Here is a 25864-nt window from a genome sequence, read left to right on the forward strand (position 1 = left end):
GATGTCTGAGCAGAGTCTGAGGCAATACAAAAATAATTGTATGCCTGCACCACTAGTTGGCCTCATAATTGAACAAAACCTTTGACATCGAGTAAGCCCAATGTTCATACAACTGGTTCTTCACTATACTAAAGTGAATAGCCATGATACTAGCTAAATGTAACACAGTCATGACCTGAGGTTGCATGCACGAGTTTGTCATAGCGCCACCTAGTGGTTATTTGTTATTTTCACTTAAAAATACTGCAACCTTACATCTAAAATCATGAGTCATCATGGATTATGCCTTTCATGGCTTTGAGTATAATAATTGGTGAATTGCAATTCACTTCCTAGCAACCAATGAGAATACCCTAGCAACCATTTATCAAGAGCTGTATCTCTGTATCAGAACATCGCAGAGATATGGGGTTCGGCTCTTTTGACTCATTAACACGATTTTAACATTTTGTGACCCAAGTTTTGCCACTGCAAGCACCACAAACATTTCCTTCATTGTTCTGTTTGTCAATGTTCTGTGAGAAGAGAGGGAGACATTTCACTGAATGATAGCAACTTTTTTGCTGATAACTTTGAACACGTGTGTCTGGTAGCTTATTTTTAATCATTTATTTTGTACAATGCAGCAAATCTACACAGGCATGCCCTTAAAGGTCTTAATGTCCCAAATCGCTTGAACCCCGGCAATCGCTGCTTGCAGCTATATTTATTATTATTTTTCCACGGTAAAACGCGTTGCCCAGCCCAAACCGTAAGTCGTAGAAACTTGCCACTTGGTCAACTGGTTGTATATTAGCAGGCTACTCAGATACAGTGAATCAGCCAAATCGGCCCATAGGTGGCGCTATAGCAATGCCCGACGCGTTGGTGCTCATAACTCCTAAACCGGACATCAGACAGTCAAGTGTTTGGTATCATTGTAATCCCTGGTTCCAAACTTAAAAAATGTATATCTCCGATTTTATTTCCGTCATAAATTTTTTTCTGTATTTTCGATTTTGTCGAAAAAAATAAAAACGAACTAGTCCTAGGTTTTTCGCTCGATCAGAATCGTTCCAGTGCTAAAATGTTCCTTGGAGTTCGAATATCAATAATTATTAAAAAAAAGTTGAACTTTCGACTCACGGTCGATATGCCAAGCCCAAACGTCTGAAGTGTGCGCAGCCAATTGGACTTTTTTGGCTATAACTGGGGACAGAAATGAAGTATCAACACGACACTTGGGATTTGTGATGACAGTCATGGCCTGAGGTTGCGTGCCTCGTTTCGTCACAGCGCCACCTAGTGGTCAGACGAATCATGTAAATGCTTATAACTTAAGCTGAGTTTGACGTATTTTCATGGGACTTTTTTACTAAGAGTTTTGAGTTGTTGCCGAGTCCAACGATACCAAACATGCCAGGTTTCGCCTTACGGTTAGCCCTGCACAGCAAAATAGCGTTTAAAAAACATGCGCAAATAACTCCGCGAGGGTTATTCCGATCGACTCGAAATAACCGTAGGAAGAAATTAACTTGAACTTCTGAACAAAAAGTTCTATTGGTGTTATGTTAAAAATTCCATCAGAAATGGCCGAAAATTGCAAAAAACGAAAAATTACATTCATTTTTTGTGTTTTTTAGATATAAATGCTTATAACTCTGCAACGAAATGACATTTTTTCACCAAATTTGATACGCTGATATCTGAGCAGAGTCTGAGGCAATACAAAAAAAATGGTATGCCTGCACCACTAGTTGGCCTCATAATTAAACAAAACCTTTGACATTGAGTAAGCCCAATGGTCATACAATTGTTTCTTCACTAAACTAAAGTGAATAGCCGTGATTCTAGCTACAAGTAACACAGTCATGACTTGAGGTTGCATGCACGAGTCTGTCATAGCGCCAGCTAGTGGTTATTTGTTTTTTTCACTTAAAAATACTGCAAAATTACATCTAAAATCATGAGTCATCATGGATTATGTCTTTCATGGCTTTGAGTATAATCATTGGTGGATTGCAATTCACTCCCTAGCAACCGATGAGAATACCCTAGCAACCATTTAACAAGAGCTGTATCTCTGTATCAGAACATTGTAGAGACATGGGGTTCGGCTCTTTTGACTCATTAACACTATTTTAACATTTTGTGACCCAAGTTTTGCCACTGCAAGCATCACAAACATTTCCTTCAGTGTTCTGTTTGTCAATGTTCCGTGAGAAGAGAGGGAGACATTTCACTGAATGATAACACCTTTTTTGCTGACAACTTTGAACACGTGTGTCTGGTAGCTGCGAATGACTTCACATTAAGGACGTGACATGTTTGTCTTATAGGCGCACGTGTGTTTAAGCATACATAGTCTGTGTGAACCGTTTCTGACCACCTCTTTTGTTTTTGTGGATGCTGGATCAGCCTGGTCGGCGATGTCTGACGTCTTTGACGTGCTTTAATGCTCGAAACCCGGTAAATGCTGCTTGCAGCTTTAATTATTATTATTTTTCCGCCTTAAAACGCGTCGCCCAGCCCAAACCGTAAGTCGTAGAAACTTGCCACTTGGTCAACTGGTTGTATATTAGCAGGCTACTCAGATACAGTGAATCAGCCAAATCGGCCCATAGGTGGCGCTATAGCAATGCCCGACGCGTTGGGCCTCATAACTCCTAAACCGGACATCAGACACTCAAGTGTTTGGTATCATTGTAATCCCTGGCTCCAAACTTAAAAAATGTATATCTCCGATTTCATTTCCGTCATTAAAAATTTTCCGCTATTTCCGATTTTGTCGAAAAAAATAAAAACGAACTAGTCCTAGGTTTTTCGCTCGATCGGAATCGTTCCAGTGCTAAAATGTTCCTTGGAGTTCGAATATCAATAATTATTAAAAAAAAGTTGAACTTTCCACTCACGGTCGACATGCCACGCCCAAACGTCTGAAGTGTTCGCAGCCAATTGGACTTTTTTGGCTATAACTGGGGACAGAAATTAAGTATCAACACGACACTTGGTATTTGTGATGAGAGTCATGGCCTGAGGTTGCGTGCCTCGTTTCGTCACCGCGCCACCTAGTGGTCAGACGAATCATTTAAATGCTTATAACTTAGGCTAAGTTTGACGTATTTTCATGGGACTTTTTTACTAAGAGTTTTGAATTGTTGCCGAGTCCAACGATACCAAACATGCCAGGTTTCGCCTTACGGTTAGCCCTGCGCAGCAAAATAGCGCTTAAAAAACATGCGCGAATAACTCCGCGAGGGTTATTCTGATCGACTCGAAACAACCATAGGAAGAAATTAACTTTACCTTCTGAACAAAAAGTTCTATTGGTGTTATGTTAAAATTTCCATCAGAAATGGCCGAAAATTGCAAAAAACGAAAAATTACATTCATTTTTTGTGTTTTTTAGATATAAATGCTTATAACTCTGCAACGAAATGACATTTTTTCACCAAATTTGATACGCTGATGTCTGAGCAGAGTCTAAGGCAATACAAAAAAAATGGTATGCCTGCACCACTAGTTGGCCTCATAATTGAACAAAACCTTTGACATTGAGTAAGCCCAATGGTCATACAACTGTTGACTGGTGACAACTGTACTAAACTAAAGTGAATAGCCGTGATTCTAGCTACAAGTAACACAGTCATGACCTGAGGTTGCATGCACGAGTCTGTCATAGCGCCACCTAGTGGTTATTTGTTTTTTTCACTTAAAAATACTGCAAAATTACATCTAAAATCATGAGTCATCATGGATTATGTCTTTCATGGCTTTGAGTATAATCATTGGTGGATTGCAATTCACTCCCTAGCAACCGATGAGAATACCCTAGCAACCATTTACAAGAGCTGTATCTCTGTATCAGAACATCATAGAGACATGGGGTTCGGCTCTTTTGACTCATTAACACTATTTTAACATTTTGTGACCCAAGTTTTGCCACTGCAAGCACCACTTTCACTGAATGATAACACCTTTTTCGCTGACAACTTAGAACACGTGTGTCTGGTAGCTGCGAATGACTTCACATTAAGGACGTGACATGTTTGTCCTATAGGTGGACGTGTGTTTAAGCATACATAGTCTGTATGAACCGTTTCTGACCACCTCTTTTGTTTTTGTGGATGCTGGATCAGCCTGGTCGGCGATGTCTGACGTCTTTGACGTGCTTTAATGCTCGAAACCCGGTAAATGCTGCTTGCAGCTTTAATTAGGGGTTCAAGCCCGTAGGGCTGAAACCCTATTGTATTTGTCCTGATTTTTAGGGGTTCAAGCCCGTAGGGCTGAAACCCTATTGTATTTGTCCTGATTTTTATTATTATTTTTCTTCTGCCGTAAAACGGATCGTGCAGGCCAAACCGTAAGGCCTAGAGACTTGAGACTTGGCCAAATGATAGGTCTCATTCGTGCGCGAACTTGACAGAGTGTCATCGCAATCGGCCTATGGGGGGCGCTACAGCAAAGGCAAACGCGTTGATGCTCATAACTTCCACAATTCTTGTCTAAATGTCAAGTGTCTTATATCCTTGGATTCCTTGCGTCAAGACGAACAAAATGTATATCTCCGATTTCATTTCCGTCATGAAAAATTTTCCGCTATTTTCGATTTTGTCGAAAAAAATAAAAACGAACTAGTCCTAGGTTTTTCGCTCAATCGGAATCATTCCAGTGCTAAAATGTTCCTTGGAGTTCGATTATCAATAATTATTAAAAAAAAGTTGAACTTTCGACTCACGGTCGACATGCCACGCCCAAACGTCTGAAGTGTGCGCAGCCACTTGGACTTTATTGGCTATAACTGGGGACAGAAATGAAATATCAACACGATACTTCGTACTTGTGATGAGAGTCATGGCATGAGGTTGCGTACCTCGTCTCGTCACAGCGCCACCTAGTGGTCAGACGAATCATTTAAATGCTTATAACTTAGGCTGAGTTTGACGTATTTTCATGGGACTTTTTTCCTTAGAGTTTTGAATTGTTGCCAAGTCCAACGATACCAAACATGACAGGTTTCGCCTTACGGTTAGCCCTGGGCAGCAAAATAGCGCTTAAAAAACACGCGCGAATAACTCCGCGAGGGTTATTCCGATCGACTCGAAACGACCATAGGAAGAAATTAACTTTACCTTCTGAACAAAAAACTCTATTGGCGTTATGTTAAAATTTCCATCAGAAATGGCCGAAAATTGCAAAAAACGAAAAATTACCTCCAAACATTTTGTGTTTTTTACCCATAAATGGTTATAACTCTGCAACGAAATGACATTTTTTCACCAAATTTGATACGCTGATGTCTGAGCAGAGTCTGAGGCAATACAAAAATAATTGTATGCCTGCACCACTAGTTGGCCTCATAATTGAACAAAACCTTTGACATCGAGTAAGCCCAATGTTCATACAACTGGTTCTTCACTATACTAAAGTGAATAGCCATGATACTAGCTAAATGTAACACAGTCATGACCTGAGGTTGCATGCACAAGTTTGTCATAGCGCCACCTAGTGGTTATTTGTTATTTTCACTTAAAAATACTGCAACCTTACATCTAAAATCATGAGTCATCATGGATTATGCCTTTCATGGCTTTGAGTATAATAATTGGTGAATTGCAATTCACTTCCTAGCAACCAATGAGAATACCCTAGCAACCATTTATCAAGAGCTGTATCTCTGTATCAGAACATCGCAGAGATATGGGGTTCGGCTCTTTTGACTCATTAACACGATTTTAACATTTTGTGACCCAAGTTTTGCCACTGCAAGCACCACAAACATTTCCTTCATTGTTCTGTTTGTCAATGTTATGTGAGAAGAGAGGGAGACATTTCACTGAATGATAGCAACTTTTTTGCTGATAACTTTGAACACGTGTGTCTGGTAGCTTATTTTTAATCATTTATTTTGTACAATGCAGCAAATCTACACAGGCATGCCCTTAAAGGTCTTAATGTCCCAAATCGCTTGAACCCCGGCAATCGCTGCTTGCAGCTATATTTATTATTATTTTTCCACGGTAAAACGCGTTGCCCAGCCCAAACCGTAAGTCGTAGAAACTTGCCACTTGGTCAACTGGTTGTATATTAGCAGGCTACTCAGATACAGTGAATCAGCCAAATCGGCCCATAGGTGGCGCTATAGCAATGCCCGACGCGTTGGTGCTCATAACTCCTAAACCGGACATCAGACAGTCAAGTGTTTGGTATCATTGTAATCCCTGGTTCCAAACTTAAAAAATGTATATCTCCGATTTTATTTCCGTCATAAATTTTTTTCTGTATTTTCGATTTTGTCGAAAAAAATAAAAACGAACTAGTCCTAGGTTTTTCGCTCGATCAGAATCGTTCCAGTGCTAAAATGTTCCTTGGAGTTCGAATATCAATAATTATTAAAAAAAAGTTGAACTTTCGACTCACGGTCGATATGCCAAGCCCAAACGTCTGAAGTGTGCGCAGCCAATTGGACTTTTTTGGCTATAACTGGGGACAGAAATGAAGTATCAACACGACACTTGGGATTTGTGATGACAGTCATGGCCTGAGGTTGCGTGCCTCGTTTCGTCACAGCGCCACCTAGTGGTCAGACGAATCATGTAAATGCTTATAACTTAGGCTGAGTTTGACGTATTTTCATGGGACTTTTTTACTAAGAGTTTTGAGTTGTTGCCGAGTCCAACGATACCAAACATGCCAGGTTTCGCCTTACGGTTAGCCCTGCACAGCAAAATAGCGTTTAAAAAACATGCGCAAATAACTCCGCGAGGGTTATTCCGATCGACTCGAAATAACCGTAGGAAGAAATTAACTTGAACTTCTGAACAAAAAGTTCTATTGGTGTTATGTTAAAAATTCCATCAGAAATGGCCGAAAATTGCAAAAAACGAAAAATTACATTCATTTTTTGTGTTTTTTAGATATAAATGCTTATAACTCTGCAACGAAATGACATTTTTTCACCAAATTTGATACGCTGATATCTGAGCAGAGTCTGAGGCAATACAAAAAAAATGGTATGCCTGCACCACTAGTTGGCCTCATAATTAAACAAAACCTTTGACATTGAGTAAGCCCAATGGTCATACAATTGTTTCTTCACTAAACTAAAGTGAATAGCCGTGATTCTAGCTACAAGTAACACAGTCATGACTTGAGGTTGCATGCACGAGTCTGTCATAGCGCCAGCTAGTGGTTATTTGTTTTTTTCACTTAAAAATACTGCAAAATTACATCTAAAATCATGAGTCATCATGGATTATGTCTTTCATGGCTTTGAGTATAATCATTGGTGGATTGCAATTCACTCCCTAGCAACCGATGAGAATACCCTAGCAACCATTTAACAAGAGCTGTATCTCTGTATCAGAACATTGTAGAGACATGGGGTTCGGCTCTTTTGACTCATTAACACTATTTTAACATTTTGTGACCCAAGTTTTGCCACTGCAAGCATCACAAACATTTCCTTCAGTGTTCTGTTTGTCAATGTTCCGTGAGAAGAGAGGGAGACATTTCACTGAATGATAACACCTTTTTTGCTGACAACTTTGAACACGTGTGTCTGGTAGCTGCGAATGACTTCACATTAAGGACGTGACATGTTTGTCTTATAGGCGCACGTGTGTTTAAGCATACATAGTCTGTGTGAACCGTTTCTGACCACCTCTTTTGTTTTTGTGGATGCTGGATCAGCCTGGTCGGCGATGTCTGACGTCTTTGACGTGCTTTAATGCTCTAAACCCGGTTAATGCTTCTTGCAGCTTTAATTATTATTATTTTTCCGCCATAAAACCCGTCGCCCAGCACAAACCGTAAGTCGTAGAAACTTGCCACTTGGTCAACTGGTTGTATATTAGCAGGCTACTCAGATACAGTGAATCAGCCAAATCGGCCAATAGGTGGCGCTATAGCAATGCCCGACGCGTTGGGCCTCATAACTCCTAAACCGGACATCAGACACTCAAGTGTTTGGTATCAATGTAATCCCTGGCTCCAAACTTAAAAAATGTATATCTCCGATTTCATTTCCGTCATTAAAAATTTCCGCTATTTCCGATTTTGTCGAAAAAAATAAAAACGAACTAGTCCTAGGTTTTTCACTCGATCGGAATCGTTCCAGTGCTAAAATGTTCCTTGGAGTTCGAATATCAATAATTATTAAAAAAAAGTTGAACTTTCGACTCACGGTCGACATGCCACGCCCAAACGTCTGAAGTGTTCGCAGCCAATTGGACTTTTTTGGCTATAACTGGGGACAGAAATGAAGTATCAACACGACACTTGGTATTTGTGATGAGAGTCATGGCCTAAGGTTGCGTGCCTCGTTTCGTCACCGCGCCACCTAGTGGTCAGACGAATCATTTAAATGCTTATAACTTAGGCTAAGTTTGACGTATTTTCATGGGACTTTTTTACTTAGAGTTTTGAATTGTTGCCGAGTCCAACGATACCAAACATGCCAGGTTTCGCCTTACGGTTAGCCCTGCGCAGCAAAATAGCGCTTAAAAAACATGCGCGAATAACTCCGCGACGGTTATTCTGATCGACTCGAAACAACCATAGGAAGAAATTAACTTTACCTTCTGAACAAAAAGTTCTATTGGTGTTATGTTAAAATTTCCATCAGAAATGGCCGAAAATTGCAAAAAACGAAAAATTACATTCATTTTTTGTGTTTTTTAGGTATAAATGCTTATAACTCTGCAACGAAATGACATTTTTTCACCAAATTTGATACGCTGATGTCTGAGCAGAGTCTAAGGCAATACAAAAAAAATGGTATGCCTGCACCACTAGTTGGCCTCATAATTGAACAAAACCTTTGACATTGAGTAAGCCCATTGGTCATACAACTGTTGACTGGTGACAACTGTACTAAACTAAAGTGAATAGCCGTGATTCTAGCTACAAGTAACACAGTCATGACCTGAGGTTGCATGCACGAGTCTGTCATAGCGCCACCTAGTGGTTATTTGTTTTTTTCACTTAAAAATACTGCAAAATTACATCTAAAATCATGAGTCATCATGGATTATGTCTTTCATGGCTTTGAGTATAATCATTGGTGGATTGCAATTCACTCCCCAGCAACCGATGAGAATACCCTAGCAACCATTTACAAGAGCTGTATCTCTGTATCAGAACATCATAGAGACATGGGGTTCGGCTCTTTTGACTCATTAACACTATTTTAACATTTTGTGACCCAAGTTTTGCCACTGCAAGCACCACTTTCACTGAATGATAACACCTTTTTCGCTGACAACTTAGAACACGTGTGTCTGGTAGCTGCGAATGACTTCACATTAAGGACGTGACATGTTTGTCCTATAGGTGCACGTGTGTTTAAGCATACATAGTCTGTATGAACCGTTTCTGACCACCTCTTTTGTTTTTGTGGATGCTGGATCAGCCTGGTCGGCGATGTCTGACGTCTTTGACGTGCTTTAATGCTCGAAACCCGGTAAATGCTGCTTGCAGCTTTAATTAGGGGTTCAAGCCCGTAGGGCTGAAACCCTATTGTATTTGTCCTGATTTTTAGGGGTTCAAGCCCGTAGGGCTGAAACCCTATTGTATTTGTCCTGATTTTTATTATTATTTTTCTTCTGCCGTAAAACGGATCGTGCAGGCCAAACCGTAAGGCCTAGAGACTTGAGACTTGGCCAAATGATAGGTCTCATTCGTGCGCGAACTTGACAGAGTGTCATCGCAATCGGCCTATGGGGGGCGCTACAGCAAAGGCAAACGCGTTGATGCTCATAACTTCCACAATTCTTGTCTAAATGTCAAGTGTCTTATATCCTTGGATTCCTTGCGTCAAGACGAACAAAATGTATATCTCCGATTTCATTTCCGTCATGAAAAATTTTCCGCTATTTTCGATTTTGTCGAAAAAAATAAAAACGAACTAGTCCTAGGTTTTTTGCTCAATCGGAATCATTCCAGTGCTAAAATGTTCCTTGGAGTTCGATTATCAATAATTATTAAAAAAAAGTTGAACTTTCGACTCACGGTTGACATGCCACGCCCAAACGTCTGAAGTGTGCGCAGCCACTTGGACTTTATTGGCTATAACTGGGGACAGAAATGAAATATCAACACGATACTTCGTACTTGTGATGAGAGTCATGGCATGAGGTTGCGTACCTCGTCTCGTCACAGCGCCACCTAGTGGTCAGACGAATCATTTAAATGCTTATAACTTAGGCTGAGTTTGACGTATTTTCATGGGACTTTTTTCCTTAGAGTTTTGAATTGTTGCCAAGTCCAACGATACCAAACATGACAGGTTTCGCCTTACGGTTAGCCCTGGGCAGCAAAATAGCGCTTAAAAAACACGCGCGAATAACTCCGCGAGGGTTATTCCGATCGACTCGAAACGACCATAGGAAGAAATTAACTTTACCTTCTGAACAAAAAACTCTATTGGCGTTATGTTAAAATTTCCATCAGAAATGGCCGAAAATTGCAAAAAACGAAAAATTACCTCCAAACATTTTGTGTTTTTTACCCATAAATGGTTATAACTCTGCAACGAAATGACATTTTTTCACCAAATTTGATACGCTGATGTCTGAGCAGAGTCTGAGGCAATACAAAAATAATTGTATGCCTGCACCACTAGTTGGCCTCATAATTGAACAAAACCTTTGACATCGAGTAAGCCCAATGTTCATACAACTGGTTCTTCACTATACTAAAGTGAATAGCCATGATACTAGCTAAATGTAACACAGTCATGACCTGAGGTTGCATGCACAAGTTTGTCATAGCGCCACCTAGTGGTTATTTGTTATTTTCACTTAAAAATACTGCAACCTTACATCTAAAATCATGAGTCATCATGGATTATGCCTTTCATGGCTTTGAGTATAATAATTGGTGAATTGCAATTCACTTCCTAGCAACCAATGAGAATACCCTAGCAACCATTTATCAAGAGCTGTATCTCTGTATCAGAACATCGCAGAGATATGGGGTTCGGCTCTTTTGACTCATTAACACGATTTTAACATTTTGTGACCCAAGTTTTGCCACTGCAAGCACCACAAACATTTCCTTCATTGTTCTAATTGTCAATGTTCTGTGAGAAGAGAGGGAGACATTTCACTGAATGATAGCAACTTTTTTGCTGATAACTTTGAACACGTGTGTCTGGTAGCTTATTTTTAATCATTTATTTTGTACAATGCAGCAAATCTACACAGGCATGCCCTTAAAGGTCTTAATGTCCCAAATCGCTTGAACCCCGGCAATCGCTGCTTGCAGCTATATTTAGGGTTTCGAGCACGAAGTGCTGAAAACCTATTGTATTTGTCTGTTTTATTAGGGGTTCAAGCCCGAAGGGCTGAAACCCTATTGTATTTGTATGGATTTTTATTCTTTTTATTATTTTTCTTCTGCCGTAAAACGGATCATGCAGACCAAACCGTAAGGCCTAGAGACTTGAGACTTGGCCAAATGATAGGTCTCACTCGTGCGCGAACTTGACAGAGTATGAACCCAATCGGCCTATGGGGGGCGCTACAGCGATGGCAAACACGTTTATGCTCATAACTCCCACAATTCTTTTCCAAATGTCAAGTGTCCTATATCCCTGGATTCCTTGCATCAAGACGAACAAAATGTATATCTCCGATTTCATTTCCGTCATGAAAAATTTTCCGCTATTTTCGATTTTGTCTAAAAAAATAAAAACGAACTAGTCCTAGGTTTTTCGCCCGATCGGAATCATTCCAGTGCTAAAATGTTCCTTGGAGTGTGAATATGAAAAGTTATCAAAAAAATGTTGAAATTTTGACTCACGGTCGACATGCCACGCCCAAACGTCTGAAGTGTGCGCAGCCACTTGGACTTTATTGGCTATAACTGGGGATAGAAATGAAGTATCAACACAAAACTTGATATTTGTGATTAGAGTCATGGCTTAAGGTTGCGTGCCTCGTTTCGTTACAGCGCCACCTAGTGGTCAGACGAATCATTTAAATGCTTATAACTTAAGCTGAGTTTGACGTATTTTCATGGGACTTTTTTCCTTGGAGTCCTGAATTGTTGCCGAGTCCAACGATACCAAATATGCCAGGTTTTGTCTTACGGTTAGCCCTGCGCAGCAAAATAGCGCTTAAAAAACATGCGCGAATAACTCCGCAAGGGTTATTCCGATCGACTCGAAACGACCATAGGAAGAAATTAACTTTACCTTCTGAACAAAAAACTCTATTGGCGTTATGTTAAAATTTCCATCAGAAGTGGCCGAAAATTGCAAAAAACGAAAAATTACCTCCAAATTTTGTGTTTTTTACACATAAATGGTTATAACTCTGCAACAAAATTACATTTTTCCACCAGATTTGATACACTGATGTCTGAGCAAAGTCTGAGGCAATACAAAAAAAATTGTATGCCTGCACCACTAGTTGGCCTCATAATTGAACAAAACCTTTGACATTGAGTGAGCCCATTGGTCATACAACTGTTTTTTCACTAAACTAAAGTATAAAGCCATGATACTAGCTAGATGTAAAACTGTCATGACTTATGGTTGCATGCAAGAGTTTGTCATAGCGCCACCTAGTGTTTTTTTATTTTCACATAAAAATACTGCAACCTTACATCTAAAATCAAATGAGTCATCATGGATTTTGCCTTTCATGGCTTTGGGTATAATCCTTGGTGGATTGCAATTCACTCCCTAGCAACCAATGAGAATACCCTAGCAACCATTTAGCAAGAGCTGTATCTCTGTATCAGAACATCGTAGATACATGGGGTTCGGCTCTTTTGACTCATTAACACTATTTTAACATTTTGTGACCCGAGTTTTGCCACTGCAAGCACCACAAACATTTCCTTCAGTGTTCTATTTGTCAATGTTCCGTGATAAGAGAGGGAAACATTTCACTGAATGAAAGCACCTTTTTTGCTGATAATTTTGAACACGTGTGTCAGGTAGCTTATTTTTCATTATTTATTTTGTACAATTCACCGAATCTACACAAGCATGCCCTTAAAGGTCTTAATGTCCCAAATCGCTTGAACCCCGTTAATCGCTGCTTGCAGCTATATTTATTATTATTATTTTTCCGCCTTAAAACGCGTCGCCCAGCCCAAACCGTAAGTCGTAGAAACTTGCCACTTGGTCAACTGGTTGTATATTAGCAGGCTACTCAGATACAGTGAATCAGCCAAATCGGCCCATAGGTGGCGCTATAGCAATGGCCGACGCGTTGGGCCTCATAACTCCTAAACCGGACATCAGACACACAAGTGTTTGGTATCATTGTAATCCCTGGCTCCAAACTTAAAAAATGTATATCTCCGATTTCATTTCCGTCATTAAAAATTTTCCGCTATTTCCGATTTTGTCGAAAAAAATAAAAACGAACTAGTCCTAGGTTTTTCGCTCAATCGGAATCGGTCCAGTGCTAAAATGTTCCTTGGAGTTCGAATATCAATAATTATTAAAAAAAAGTTGAACTTTCGACTCACGGTCGACATGCCACGCCCAAACGTCTGAAGTGTGCGCAGCCAATTGGACTTTTTTGGCTATAACTGGGGACAGAAATGAAGTATCAACACGATACTTGGTATTTGTGATGAGAGTCATGGCCTGAGGTTGCGTGCCTCGTTTCGTCACCGCGCCACCTAGTGGTCAGACGAATCATTTAAATGCTTATAACTTAGGCTAAGTTTGACGTATTTTCATGGGACTTTTTTACTAAGAGTTTTGAATTGTTGCCGAGTCCATCGATACCAAACATGCCAGGTTTCGCCTTACGGTTAGCCCTGCGCAGCAAAATAGCGCTTAAAAAACATGCGCGAATAACTCCGCGAGGGTTATTCTGATCGACTCGAAACAACCATAGGAAGAAATGAACTTTACCTTCTGAACAAAAAGTTCTATTGGTGTTATGTTAAAATTTCCATCAGAAATGGCCGAAAATTGCAAAAAACGAAAATTACATTCATTTTTTGTGTTTTTTAGATATAAATGCTTATAACTCTGCAACGAAATGACATTTTTTCACCAAATTTGATACGCTGATGTCTGAGCAGAGTCTGAGGCAATACAAAAAAATGGTATGCCTGCACCACTAGTTGGCCTCATAATTGAACAAAACCTTTGACATTGAGTAAGCCCAATGGTCATACAACTGTTGACTGGTGACAACTGTACTAAACTAAAGTGAATAGCCGTGATTCTAGCTACAAGTAACACAGTCATGACCTGAGGTTGCATGCACGAGTTTGTCATAGCGCCACCTAGTGGTTATACGTTTTTTCACTTTTAAGTACTGCAAAATTACATCTAAAATCATGAGTCATCATGGATTATGTCTTTCATGGCTTTGAGTATAATCATTGGTGGATTGCAATTTACTCCCTAGCAACCGATGAGAATACCCTAGCAACCATTTACAAGAGCTGTATCTCTGTATCAGAACATCGTAGAGACATGGGGTTCGGCTCTTTTGACTCAGTAACACTATTTTAACATTTTGTGACCCAAGTTTTGCCACTGCAAGCACCACTTTCACTGAATGATAACACCTTTTTTGCTGACAACTTAGAACACGTGTGTCTGGTATCTGCGAATGACTTCACATTAAGGACGTGACATGTTTGTCCTATAGGTGCACGTGTGTTTAAGCATACATAGTCTGTATGAACTAGGGATGTCAAATTATGCATTTTCCCATATTCGATGATCATTTAAATTAACGATCAATCAATCGAATAATCGTTAACAGTAATAGTGCAATAAGCCATTACAGCAGTGACATATCAATGACATAAAAGTGTGCGTAAAAATGCCAGCTTCATCACGCGAATTAAAAGTTTTTATTTTGTCTAAATAATATGCTAGTGGGATTGTAAAATGAGTCAATGTAGTTGGTGTTTTGATAAAAATCATCAATTTAATCTCGTCCTGAAATATAATGACTAATAGACACAGTAAACTCCGCCTCATAACGGGCACTCTGCACAGTCGCATGCATCCATGACAAAATAAAAGTTTCATTATCATCAAGTGTTATTTTTCTAGTTGTTCACCTCGCTTTCTGAGTCGTCGATACACCGCTTGTTGTAATTATATCCAAGAAGCACACGAAAGGGCACTTTTCCCGTCGTTACCTCAGCTTTAGACCTGCGGCGTACTTTCAGCAAAGATGCTTATGTTATGAAGACTTCAACCTTCCATTAGAAAACCCGCAACAGTGTTTTAGCGTGTAGCGCCTCAGCCAGTCATGATGATGATCAATGATATATGTTGCGGGAGTTCAGAGTGTAACGACAGTCAGTTACAGTTTACACTTAACAGTTTCTTGCCAGAATTTAAGTTTTTCATTTTAATCTGTTTATTAAAAACGGCTTCTGGACGCCTTCCCTAAAGCAGCGTTAGCAGCGCTGCTATGCTAATCTTGCAGGCTTCCCTGAAGAGGGTCTTTGCTTTCAGTATCCTAACTGCGTTTAGATTTCCGGCATCGGACTCTCTCAGATCCTCTGCGGATGCAATTTTGTTATGTTAGCAGCCAGCCTCGTCTCGAATGAGGACAAAAAGCCCAAGTGTGTGTTTGGCATCGAGCATCATTGTGGTCATGGCTAGTTTAACTTCTTCGCCCTTGGTTAGTGTTTTCACCAGCTGTGTATGTGCTTTGCGCAGGCACCGCACACACGTGCTTGCTTTTTCGACAATCGTTCAGTTTTATCGATGTAATTCTTATCGACAATTAACCGAAGATCGATTAATTGTTAACAACCCTAGTATGAACCGTTTCTGACCCCCTCTTTTGTTTTTGTGGATGCTGGATCAGCCTGGTCGGCGATGTCTGACGTCTTTGACGTGCTTTAATGCTCGAAACCCGGTAAATGCTGCTTGCAGCTTTAATTATTATTATTATTATTATTATTAGGGTTTCGAGCACGAAGGTTTTTCGCCCGATCGTAATCGTTCCAACGCAGGAGAAATCTGTGGAGTGAGTAGGTAAATAATTATCGAACAGAATTTGAAATTCCGCTTCAGGGTCACTAAGGGGCGCCAAAACTCCATACAGGAAGTAGCCTATCGTCACTGAAATGGCTATAACTCGTGAACGGTTTGAGATATCTTAACGAGGTTTGGTACACATATGTACCAGCTCAGTCCGGAGTCACAGTAAAAAATATGCGGATTTTGGGCACTAGGTGGCGCTATAAAAGGCTTGAGCTCGGGAATGGCTATTACTACACAACCGTTAGCCCGATAGACTTAATATTTGGTATGGTGTGTCTTTGTGCAATGTACCATGAGGGTCTAGAAGGACATTGGCGTATCTTCAAAAACATGGCCGTCGTCGGCCAATGAAGGTTGAGGACTGATTTGACAGGGTTAACGGAGGTCGATCGGAACGAAACGCATTGTGCTTCTTCGTGTACTGCTCCTGAAGGCCTGTAAGAATTATGGTGTCATTTGGCCACTAGGGGGCGTAATACCGTATTTCGGTGCCTGTATCACGTGACGTTTGACATACACAAACAAACATGACATCATATGATAGATCGGCTCATGACGAAAAACTTTGCCTCTTGAAGCGTTGCTGTCAATCAAACGGTTCGTTAGTTATTGGCAATAACGTTCAAACCTACTTTTGCGAACTAGTCCCTGGTTTTTCGCCCGATCTGAACCTAACCAAGGCTGATTGATTCTGTGGAGTGTGAATATGAATAATTATCAAAAAAAAGTTGAAATTTTTATTCAAACACGCAAGGAGTGGCCAAAAACCGAACTGGGCGGAGCTTAAAACATTTAAACGGCCATAACTCGAGAGGTGTTTCAGATATCATCATGGGGCTTGAATTATATGTGTAGGCCATCGGTCTAAGGTCGTGATATAAAAAGCTTGCCGATCGGACACTAGATGGCGCTATAACGGGGAAAATGGCACTAAATACTGTGATTATGCAACGGTTACACGTATATAAGCCTATGACTTTATCTGTGATCAACACATTTTCATGGTCGTTGTTTTTGTATGATCCTGAATTGTTTTCGAATCCTATGATACTAAGCATGACAGGTTTTGAGTTACGGTTCGACCAGAACTGCGTTTTAGCTCATAAAAAACAATCACTAATATCTTCGTAACCGTAAATCCTATCCACTCGAAAACAACATAGGAAGAACCTTACTTTACCTTCTGAACAAAAAGCTTTATTGGCGTTATATTAAAATTTTCATCAGAAATGGTCAAAAAATGCGAAAAACCAAAATTTACTTAAAATGTTAATGTATTCAAGGTTGTATCTTCAAAAAACCTATGCGTAATGACACGGTGCTTGGTAATTGTGATGGTAGTCAGGACCTGAGGGAGTATGCACAGTTTCGTTTGCAGCGCCACCTAGTGGTCGGATGCATATTTTACACGCCAATAGTCAACGTATTTTAATGGGACTTGTTTCATAGGAGTCCTGAATTGTTGCAGAGTCCAACGATATGAAACATGCCAAGTTTCGCCTTACACTTAGTCCTGGGGTTACCAGAACACAATTCAGGAGGACATTAAATATGTCAAGCATAATCTTTGCAGCTGTGTTTGCTGTCCACTGTACGTCTTTGTCGTCTGCTGCGCTGCAGAATAACTCATTCTCATTAACAAATGATCCTCATAACGTCACATTAAGGACGTTACATGTTTGTCCTATAGGTGCACGTGTGTGTAAGCATACATTGTCTGTATGAGCTGTTTTTGACCATCTCTTTTGTTTTGTCTGGAGCGAGGTGGTCTATCAGTCATTGTGGCTGTGTTCAGGTGTAACTCCTCAGCCTGGTCAGCGACGTCTGACGTTTTTGATGTGCTTTTATGCTCGAAACCCGGCAATTGCTGCTTGCAGCTATATTTAGGGTTTCGAGCACGAAGTGCTGAAAACCTATTGTATTTGTCTGTTTTATTATTATTATTATTATTATTATTATTAGGGGTTCAAGCCCGAAGGGCTGAAACCCTATTGTATTTGTATGGATTTTTATTCTTTTTATTATTTTTCTTCTGCCGTAAAACGGATCGTGCAGAGCAAACCGTAAGGCCTAGAGACTTGAGACTTGGCCAAATGATAGGTCTCACTCGTGCGCGAACTTGACAGAGTATGAACCCAATCGGCCTATGGGGGGCGCTACAGCGATGGCAAACACGTTTATGCTCATAACTCCCACAATTCTTGTCCAAATGTCAAATGTCTTATATTACTGGATTCCTTGCATCAAGACGAACAAAATGTATATCTCCGATTTCATTTCCGTCATGAAAAATTTTCCGCTATTTTCGATTTTGTCTAAAAAAATTAAAACGAACTAGTCCTAGGTTTTTCGCCCGATCGGAATCATTCCAGTGCTAAAATGTTCCTTGGAGTTTGAATATCAATAATTATTTAAAAAAAGTTGAACTTTCGACTCACGGTCAACATACCACGCCCAAACGTGTGTAGTGTGCGCAGCCATTTGGACTTTATTGGCTATAACTGGGGACAGGAATGAAGTATCAACACGACACTTGGAACTTGTGATGAGAGTCACAGCCTGAGGTTTCATGCATCGTTTCGTCACAGCGCCACCTAGTGGTCAGACGAATCTAATAATGCTTATAACTAAGGCTGAGTTTAACGTATTTTCATGGGACTTTTTTCCTTAGAGTTTTGAATTGTTGCCGAGTCCAACGATACCAAACATGCCAGTTTTCGCCTAACGGTTAGCCCTGCACAGCAAAATAGCGCTTAAAAAACACGCGCGAATAACTCCGCGAGGGTTATTCCGATCGACTCGAAACAACCATAGGAAGAAATTAACTTTACCTTCTGAACAAAAAACTCTATTGGCGTTATGTTAAAATTTCCATCAGAAATGGCCGAAAATTGCAAAAAACGAAAAATTACCTCCAAATTTGGTGTTTTTTACACAAAAATGGTTATAACTCTGCAACGAAATGACATTTTTTCACCAAATTTGATATGCTGATGTCTGAGCAGAGTCTGAGGCAATACAAAAAAAATTCTATGCCTGCACCACTAGTTGGCCTCATAATTGAACAAAATCTTTGACATTGAGTGAGCCCAATGGTCATACAACTGTTTCTTCACTATACTAAAGTGAATAGCCGTGATACTAGCTACAAGTAACACAGTCATGACCTGAGGTTGCATGCACGAGTTTGTCATAGCGCCACCTAGTGGTTATTTGTTATTTTCACTTAAAAATACTGCAACCTTACATCTAAAATCATGAGTCATCATGGATTATGCCTTTCATGGCTTTGAGTATAATCATTGGTGGATTGCATTTCACTTCCTAGCAACCAATGAGAATACCCTAGCAATCATTTAGCAAGAGCTGTATCTCTGTATCAGAACATCGTAGAGACATGGGGTTCGGCTCTTTTGACTCATTAACAGTATTTTAACGTTTTGTGACCCGAGTTTTGCCACTCCAGGGACCACAAACATTTCCTTCAGTGTTCTGTTTGTCAATGTTCCGTGAGAAGAGAGGGAGACATTTCACTGAATGATAGCACCTTTTTTGCTGATAACTTTGAACACGTGTGTCTGGTAGCTTATTTTTCATCATTTATTTTGTACAATGCAGCAAATCTATACAGGCATGCCCTTAAAGGTCTTAATGTCCCAAATCGCTTGAACCCCGGTAATCGCTGCTTGCAGCTATATTTATTATTATTATTATTATTTTTCCGCCATAAAACGCGTCGCCCAGCACAAACCGTAAGTCGTAGAAACTTGCCACTGGGTCAACTGGTTGTATATCAGCTCGCTACTCAGATACAGTGAATCAGCCAAATCGGCCCATAGGTGGCGCTATAGCAATGCCCGACGCGTTGGGGCTCATAACTCCTAAACCGGACATCAGACACTCAAGTATTTGGTACCTTTGTAATCCCTGGTTCCAAACTTAAAAAATGTATATCTCCGATTTCATTTCCGGTATGCAAATTTTTCGCTAATTTGCATAATATGCATTTCTAGCCAAAATGAACTAGTCCTAGGTTTTTCGCCCGATCGGAATCGTTCCAACGCAGGAGAAATCTGTGGAGTGAGTAGGTAAATAATTATCGAACAGAATTTGAAATTTTGCTTCAGGGTCACTAAGGGGCGCCAAAACTCCATACAGGAAGTAGCCTATCGTCACTGAAATGGATATAACTCGTGAACGGTTTGAGATATCTTAACGAGGTTTGGTACACATGTGTACCAGCTCACTCCGGTGTGACAGTAAAAAAGATGCAGATTTTGGCCACTAGGTGGCGCTATAACAGGCTTTAGCTCGGGAATGGCTATTACTACACAACCGTTAGCCCGATACACTTAATATTTGCTATGGTGTGTCTTTGTACAATGTACCATGAGGGTCTGGAAGGACATTGGCGTATCTCCAAAAACATGGCCGTCATCGGCCAATGAAAGTTGAGGACTGATTTGACAGGGTTAACGAAGGTCGATCGGAACGAAACGCACTGTGCTTCTTCGTGTACTGCTCATGAAGGTCTGTAAGAATTACGGTGTCATTTGGCCACTAGGGGGCGTAATACCATATTTCGGTGCCTGTATCACGTGACGTTTGACATACACACACAAACATGACATCATATGATAGATCTGCCCATGGTGAACAACTTTGCCTCTTGAAGCATTGCTGTCAATCAAACGGTTCGTGAGTTATTGGTGATAACCTTCAAATCTTACTTTTGCAAACTACTCCTAGGTTTTTTGCCCGATCGGAATCGTTCCAATGCAGGAGAAATCTGTGGAGTGAGTAGGTAAATAATTATCGAACAGATTTTGAAATTTCGCTTCAGGGTCACTAAGGGGCGCCAAAGCTCCATACAGGAAGTAGCCTATCGTCACTAAAATGGATATAACTCGTGAACCGTTTGAGATATCTTAACGAGGTTTTGTAAACATATGTACCAGCTCACTCCGGGATCACAGTAAAAAAGATGCGGATTTTGGCCACTAGGTGGCGCTGTAACATGCTTGAGATCGGGAATGGCTATTACTACACAACCGTTTGCCCGATACACTTAATATTTTGTATTGTATGTCTTTGTGCAATGTACCATGAGGGTCTAGAAGGACATTGGCGTATCTTCAAAAACATGTCGTCATCAGCCAATGAAGGTTGAGGACTAATTTGACAGGGTTAACGGAGGTCGATCGGAACGAAACGCACTGTGCTTCTTCGTGTACTGCTCCTGAAGGTCTGTAAGAATTACGGTGTCATTTGGCCACTAGGGGGCGTAATAACATTTCGGTGCCTGTATCACGTGACATACACACACAAACATGACATCATATGATAGATCTGCCCATGGTGAACAACTTTCCTCTTGAAGCATTGCTGTCAATCAAACGGTTTGTGAGTTATTGGTGATAACTCCTATAGGTCCTATAGGTGCACGTGTGTTTAAGCATACACAGTCTGTATGAACCGTTTCTTACCATCTCTTTCGTTTTTGTGGATGCTGGATCAGCCTGGTCGACGACGTGTGACATCTTTGACGTGCCTTAATGCTCGAAACCCGGCAAATGCTGCTTGCAGCTTTAATTAGGGTTTCGAGCACGAAGTGCTGAAAACCTATTGTATTTGTCTGTTTTATTATTATTATTATTTTTCCGCCTTAAAACGCGTCGCCCAGCCCAAACCGTAAGTCGTAGAAACTTGCCACTTGGTCAACTGGTTGTATATTAGCAGGCTACTCAGATACAGGGAATCAGCCAAATCGGCCCATAGGTGGCGCTATAGCAATGCCCGACGCGTTGGGCCTCATAACTCCTAAACCGGACATCAGACACTCAAGTGTTTGGTATCATTGTAATCCCTGGCTCCAAACTTAAAAAATGTATATCTCCGATTTCATTTCCGTCATTAAAAATTTTCCGCTATTTCCGATTTTGTCGAAAAAAATAAAAACGAACTAGTCCTAGGTTTTTCGCTCGATCTGAATCATTCCAGTTCTAAAATGTTCCTTGGAGTTCGAATATCAATAATTATTAAAAAAAAGTTTAACTTTCGACTCACGGTCGACATGCCACACCCAAACGTCTGAGGTGTGCGCAGCTAATTGGACTTTTTTTGCTATAACTGGGGACAGAAATGAAGTATCAACACGACACTTGGTATTTGTGATGAGAGTCATGGCCTGAGTTTGCGTGCCTCGTTTCGTCACCGCGCCACCTAGTGGTCAGACGAATCATTTAAATGCTTATAACTTAGGCTGAGTTTGACGTATTTTCATGGGACTTTTTTACTAAGAGTTTTGAATTGTTGCCGAGTCCAACGATATCAAACATGCCAGGTTTCGCCTTTCGCTTAGCCCTGCGCAGCAAAATAGCGCTTAAAAAACATGCGCGAATAACTCCCCGAGGTTTATTCTGATCGACTCGAAACAACCATAGGAAGAAATTAACTTTACCTTCTGAACAAAAAGTTCTATTGGTGTTATGTTAAAATTTCCATCAGAAATGGCAGAAAATTGCAAAAAACGAAAAATTACATGAATTTTTTGTGTATTTTAGATATAAATGCTTATAACTCTGCAACGAAATGACATTTTTTCACCAAATTTGATACGCTGATGTCTGAGCAGAGTCTGAGACAATACAAAAAAAATGGTATGCCTGCACCCCTAGTTGGCCTCATAATTGAACAAAACCTTTAACATTGAGTAAGCCCAATGGTCATACAACTGTTGACTGGTGACAACTGTACTAAACTAAAGTGAATAGCCGTGATTCTAGCTACAAGTAACACAATCATGACCTGAGGTTGCATGCACGAGTCTGTCATAGCGCCACCTAGTGGTTATTTGTTTTTTTTCACTTAAAAATACTGCAAAATTACATCTAAAATCATGAGTCATCATGGATTATGTCTTTCATGGCTTTGAGTATAATCATTGGTGGATTGCAATTCACTCCCTAGCAACCGATGACAATACCCTAGCAACCATTTACAAGAGCTGTATCTCTGTATCAGAACATCGTAGAGACATGGGGTTCGGCTCTTTTGACTCATTAACACTATTTTAACATTTTGTGACCCAAGTTTTGCCACTGCAAGCACCACTTTCACTGAATGATAACACCTTTTTTGCTGACAACTTAGAACACGTGTGTCTGGTAGCTGCGAATGACTTCACATTAAGGACGTGACATGTTTGTCCTATAGGTGCACGTGTGTTTAAGCATACATAGTCTGTATGAACCGTTTCTGACCACCTCTTTTGTTTTTGTGGATGCTGGATCAGCCTGGTCGACGATGTCTAACGTATTTGACGTGCTTTAATGCTCGAAACCCGGTAAATGCTGCTTGCAGCTTTAATTATTATTATTATTATTATTTTTCCGCCATAAAACACGTCGCCCAGCACAAACCGTAAGTCGTAGAAACTTGCCACTTAGTCAACTGGTTGTATATCAGCTCGCTACTCAGATACAGTGAATCAGCCAAATCGGCCCATAGGTGGCGCTATAGCAATGCCCGACGCGTTGGGCATCATAACTCCTAAACCGGACATTAGACCCTCAAGTGTTTGGTATCATTGTAATCCCTGGCTCAAAACTTAAAAAATGTATATCTCCGATTTCATTTCCGGTATGCAAATTTTTTCGCTAATTTGCATAATATGCATTTCAAGCCAAAATGAACTAGTCCTAGGTTTTTCGCCCGATCGGAATCGTTCCAATGCAGGAGAAATCTGTGGAGTGAGTAGGTAAATAATTATCGAACAGAATTTGAAATTCCGCTTCAGGGTCACTAGGGGGCGCCAAAACTTAATACAGGAAGTAGCCTATCTTCACTGAAATGGCTATAACTCGTGAACGGTTTGAGATATCTTAACGAGGTTTGGTACACATATGTACCAGCTCACTCCGAGATCACAGTAAAAAAGATGCGGATTTTGGCCACTAGGTGGCGCTGTAACAGGCTTGAGATCGGGAATGGCTATTACTACACAACCGTTAGCCCGATACACCTAATATTTTGTATGGTATGTCTTTGTGCAATGTACCATGAGGGTCTAGAAGGACATTGGTGTATCTTCAAAAACATGGCCGTCGTCGGCTACTGAAGGTTGAGGACTGATTTGACAGGGTTAACAAAGGTCGATCGGAACGAAACGCACTGTGCTTCTTTGTGTACTGCTCCTGAAGGCCTGTAAGAATTTTGGTGTCATTTGGCCACTAGGGGGCGTAATACCGTATTTCGGTGCCTGTATCACGTGACGTTTGATGTACACAAACGAACATGACATCATATGATAGATCGGCTCATGACGAAAAACTTTGCCTCTGGAAGCGTTGCTGTCAATCAAATGGTTTGTGAGTTATTGGCGATAACGTTCAAACCTACTTTTGCGAACTAGTCCCTGGTTTTTCGCCCGATCTGAACCTAACCAAGGTTGATTGATTCTGTGGAGTGTGCCTATAAATAATTATCAAATAAAAAATTGAAATTTACATTCAAGCACGCAAGGAGTGGCCAAAAACCGAACTGGGCGGAGCTTAAAACATTTAAATGGCCATAACTCGAGAGTCGTTTGAGATATCATCACGGGGCTTGAATCATATGTGTAGGCCATCGGTCTTAGGCCGTGATATAAAAAGCTCTCCGATCGGACACTAGATGGCGCTATAACGGGGAAAATGGCACTAAATACTGTGCTTATGCAATGGTTACAACTTTCACGCCTATAATTTTATCTGTGGTCAAGAGATTTTCATGGGAGTTGTTTTTTTTATCATCCTGAATTGTTTCCAAGTCCTACGATACCAAACATACCAGGTTTTGCCTTACGGTTAGTTCTGCACTGCAAAAACTGTGCTTACAAAACATGCGTGAATAACTCCACGAGGGTTATTCCGATCGACTCGAAAACACCATAGGAAGAAATTTACTTTACCTTCTGAACAAAAAACTTTATTGGCGTTATGTTAAAGTTTCCATCAGAAATGGCCGAAAATTGCAAAAAACGAAAAATTACATTCATTTTTTGTGTTTTCTACACATAAATGGTTATAACTCCGCTATGAAATTACATTTTTTTTACCAGATTTGTTATGCTGATGTCTGAGCAGAGTCTGAGGCAATACAAAAAAAATGTTTGCCTACACCACTAGTTGGCCTCATAATTGAACAAAACCTTTGACATTGAGTAAGCCCAATGTTCATACAATTGTTTCTTCACTAAACTAAAGTGAATAGCCGTGATACTAGCTACATGTAACACAGTCATGACCCGAGGTTGCATGCACGAGTTTGACATAGCACCACCTAGTGGTTATTTGTTATTTTCACTTAAAAATACTGCAACCTTACATCTAAAATCATGAGTCATCATAGATTGTGCCTTTCATGGCTTTGAGGATAATCATTGGTGGATTGCAGTTCACTCCCTAGCAACCAATTAGAATACCCTAGCAACCATTTAGCAAGAGCTGTATCTCTGTATCAGAACATCTTAGAGACATGGGGTTCGGCTATTTTGACTCATTAACACTATTTTAACATTTTGTGACCCAAGTTTTGCCATTGCAAGCACCACAAACATTTTCTTCAGTGTTCTGTTTGTCAATGTTCCGTGAGAAGAGAGGGAGACATTTCACTGAATGATAGCACCTTTTTTGCTGATAACTTTGAACACGCGTGTCTGGTAGCTTACTTTTCATCATTTATTTTGTACAATGCAGCAAATCTACACAGGCATGCCCTTAAAGGTCATAAGGTCCCAAATCGCTTGAACCCAAGCGAATGACTTCACATTAAGCACGTGACATGTTTGTCCTATAGGTGTACGTGTGTTTAAGCATACATAGTCTGTATGAACTGTTTCTGACCATCTCT

Source organism: Misgurnus anguillicaudatus, chromosome 6 (genome assembly GCF_027580225.2).
Source record: "Misgurnus anguillicaudatus chromosome 6, ASM2758022v2, whole genome shotgun sequence".
Lineage (NCBI taxonomy): Eukaryota > Metazoa > Chordata > Actinopteri > Cypriniformes > Cobitidae > Misgurnus > Misgurnus anguillicaudatus.